At 36.8% G+C, this 4,089-nt stretch overlaps 1 long non-coding RNA gene across 1 annotated transcript in view; it reads left to right on the top strand.

The window, feature by feature from the left end:
- Positions 1-2,464: 2,464 nt before the first annotated feature.
- The window catches only part of LOC138033028 (uncharacterized), an 11,058-nt gene continuing 9,433 nt past the window's right edge, over positions 2,465-4,089 (top strand). The window contains exon 1 of the long non-coding RNA XR_011128539.1: positions 2,465-2,561. This is a non-coding gene — a long non-coding RNA (uncharacterized lncRNA). The remainder of the gene's footprint in view (positions 2,562-4,089) is intronic.

Raw genomic sequence — 4,089 nt, 5'->3', positions numbered from 1 at the left:
GCAAAACAGAATAAAATTAAAAAAAAAAAAAGAAGATAGCTTTCCAAGTAGGTCGCTTTTAGTTTTTTTTGAAGAAAGTCAGCAAAGGATCTTTTATGTTTTCGTCGATGGCATTTCCTATCTTGAAAATTTCATAATTATCGGGGATGGAAGCGGAATAATGAATAATGAATGCCGGCTTTTAAAAAAATGAATAAAGAATATTTAGCGTTTGAACATTCAGAATATTAAGGCATTTTGAGGTTTTCATTCAAGAATAATGAATACGGAAAAATAAATATCGAACAAGATTTCAATAATGAATAATTGTACGAGAAGGCGGCGAGGTATATCGCTCAAGGGACTGTGCTATAAGAATTGCAAAAAACCTTAAGGATCAGTATAGAAGATAAGGATAAGTACAAAACACTACAACCGACCAACAAATTCGTTTGGTGCTAACGAAACAATTGTCATGCAGTACGTGACCACAATGAATAACTCCGGGAAAATGATGGAAGGAATAATGAATAACCGAGATCCAATTCTTCCGCTTTCACCCTCGATAATTAGTTCTTGCTTTCGGAAGACAGTAGGTCTGTTTTGCAACTAGCTGTGTATTAGAAGTATGAAGGGATTGACCTGTTCCTTGCAGGTTCGAGAGGTCTCCCACGCCTGATTTTGCTTATAATTATAGAAAACAAGCTTTTCGTCCTGTTAAACGTGACACTTCTTACAAACGACTCATTAATAAACAAACAGCATTTGGAACGGAACCAAAACGTTTTGAGTCTCGAAAACTTTCTTGACGATTATGAGAACTAAATCAAGCTACGGAATCCTTAGCTGGCTGCAATTATATCTGAATGTTAATAAAATGAACACGGTTAATTTATTGTGCAGCTAATGGTGTTTGGTGATATTCCTCTTTGTGAAAATTACCATGGAGGCACATTCGTTGCACGGTTAAATTGTAAAATGAGCGGATGTATTTACATGTTGATCGCCTCTTTAACAGGGCTAACTTAAACTTATTTGACAATAATTCCACTAGTGCGCGTTGGATATGAGATGATAGATAGCCAACCAGGCACGTAGCGCCAAGTTGGCTATTATCATCTCATACCAACAAGCACTAGTGGAATATTGTTTTATTAAAAACGCTCAAAAATTATGGATAAATCTTCCATGTTTTATTTTGTAAATACAAGAAAACTGATGCGTGCAGTTACTACTATTTGTAGAGCATGGTGTAATCGCTCATATACCATGATGGCTAAGCCAATCAAAACACTAGAAATGCATTATCCAATAATCCAGTTTTTAATAAAACGAATTAGTTGATAAATTCAGTGTTCTGATATCACTCCTCATGCAGATGTGATTGCACCAACCATAGGACAGCACAACGTTGCCACCACAAGATTTGGTCCCGGTATCACAGTTCCGTACCAATATCGCAGAGGAGTATCTACATAGCTCTCTTAAGACTAGAAGTTCTTGCTTCCGGAAGATAGTAGGTCTGTTTTGCAGGCAGCCGTGTATCAGTATAAGCTAAGTATGAGGGGATTGACCTGTTACTGAGAGGTTCGCAATAAAGTCGCGGTCTCTCACGATTTTGCTTAAGTTAAACAAGCCACTTTTCGTCCTGTTAAACGTGTCTGACACTTCTTACAAATGACTCATTAATAAATAAACAGCATTTGGAATGGAACCAAAATGTTGTGAGTCTTGAAAACTTCCTTGACGATTATGAGAACTGAATCAAGCTAAGGAATCCTTGGAGTGGTTTATCTGGCTGTTGATAAATTGAGCATCGATTATGTATTGTGCAGCTGTTAAATGGTGTTTGGTGATAATCCTCGGACATCTCACCAACAGCTCAATGTCACTTGTGTTCGAGTCAACTTAGTTTTGAGAAAATTTAATTTGCGGGACAGTAAAAGTATTTCATTAGGGAAAAATGCCAATCCAAGACAAGCAGTTACCAAAACAGTTCTTTTAATGAATCCGGTGGACGTTTATTTATTTCGCAGTTATCTTTTTCTCCAAAACCATTTGTTGCCATGTTAAGGTAAACGAATACCTCATTTTCAAGCAAAGAAAATAAGCGGCAAAAAAACAAAAAAAAACAAAGAAAAGCTTCATCCAGACTGGAAGGCGGAAAGGTCCATTATATTTTCTGACATGTACGTGCTTAAATTATTTGACGACTTAATTATGTGGAAAGTGCCTTCTGTTTAGACTCTCTGGGTCTCGAGCGGTTTAAAACAGGAAGACGGAAGTAAGAATGCGGAGTTTCGGTCTTCTCAGAATGAGTCAATTAAGCACCATCACCTGAATTGTACACATTAACATTGTGGCTTAATCTTATCGATATTCTCAGTGATCGAAACATGCAAACAGTCACACATTTTGTATGATTATGCTTCATTAATATTTAACAACGTGTAAACAGAGGCTTTAAGTTGATGTTGTTGGAGGTAAACAGGTCATTTTGCTGAGCAATGTGAAACGAACAGAACGTCAGAGAACAAGTTGTCTTAAAAGCATTCCTATCTGGACACGCAAGAAGTGATTTAGTAAGAGATTTAAATATTTTGTTGAGGTTGTTCTTTAATACATATATTAGTCTTTTTTCCTTTGCCTATGACACACGGTTCAACATCCTCCACCATTTGTTGCTCAACAAATGTTGAACTGAAATGTTGCTCAGACGTGTTGAACGGAATAGATCTGGTCTCTGTTTTCGTTCAACAACGTTCATCGTTTTGAATGGTATATTTCAACATTCAACATGGCATGACACACTGTTCAACATTTGTTGTACAACCGCTGCAACATTTGTTGATCAACAAATGTTGACCCATCTCTTTCTTGAATAAGAAGCCGTTGGCGAGTTGTGTTTCGTTTCTGTTGCTGTTGCGGTAGGCAAACATATTTTATGCAGTATTCACTGGAGAAATCTTGCTTCAACAAAGCAAATTTTGTTTGTTAGTTCATCTATTTATCAAGAAACAAAAAAACGAATCGAAAATATTTTTTCTGTGGTAGTTTTCTTGTTGACAAAGTTTCACTTGTCCAAAAAATCCGTTGATTAATAGAACATTAAGGTGATTGTTACAAGAAACTCATAACTATTGATGGTGGCAATGAAATATGTTTAGTTGCAGCAACGTTTAATTTGCAAATATATTTGCAGTCCACTTAAAGTTTTTTAAAGTTTTTTTTAAACCGTGAACTACTGTAGATATAATAACCTTTCCTCGTGCTGTTAATGTGGTCGTACGGTAACGTATACAGCACCTTATCTTGACTTCTTGAAATGACTTTGCAACGACTACAAACAGTATAAAGGTAACTTTTGTAAGCGACTTTTCGAATCCGATGATGTTAATACTTTGAATTGCGTGTGAAGGCGAGTTTTGACAGGTGCTCATTGCTACAAGTGCTTAATAAAGAGGTTAAATATTGAACTTCATTTCTTGTGCGCGCACAAGCAAAGTTTTTTCGTACGGACACTAACCAAAAATTCTTCAGCCTCTTAAAGCTGCTAAATTTGTAAACAAAAGCTGTGAGGAAACGGTGCTTGTGCCATAAAACATACTTTGAATAAATAGCTGCTTTTGATCAATGCAATACACAAATAAATAATTCAGAGAGTCCAACGGCTCCTTTGTTCGGGAGGCCCGAAACTGAAGGTATGGAGCTGACACCATTTTAGTCCCAACAAGAAAATCTTCTGGGGACTTGTCCTTCCGATGAGCAACCATCAATGGATGAAGACATTCTTGCGCAAGCTTGCTGTTTTTTGCGAGCAAGGCGGGCGTCGACGCATCTCTAGCCTAATAAAAACACTTTTGTGTTTATGCAATTATCAAACAGTTTTAGTTTTATGAAAAGTCCTACGATGGCACTTGTGGCTCTCAGAACCTCATTAATGAGCCTCATTGCAAACTATGATGCATGACATTTCCTTAAAATCTGGTCAGAAAAATACAGTTGCACACTGAAAAAGATGTTATGACATATCTTTCAAACTGTGTCAATTCTTCTTAAGTCCACGGAGTAATTGTTTCTCAGTTTGGGAGGCTCGATCACCGTTTATAC

Source organism: Montipora capricornis, chromosome 14 (genome assembly GCF_036669925.1).
Source record: "Montipora capricornis isolate CH-2021 chromosome 14, ASM3666992v2, whole genome shotgun sequence".
Lineage (NCBI taxonomy): Eukaryota > Metazoa > Cnidaria > Anthozoa > Scleractinia > Acroporidae > Montipora > Montipora capricornis.
Note: the sequence above shows the minus strand (reverse complement) of the source record. Positions and strands in the feature narration are given on the sequence as shown.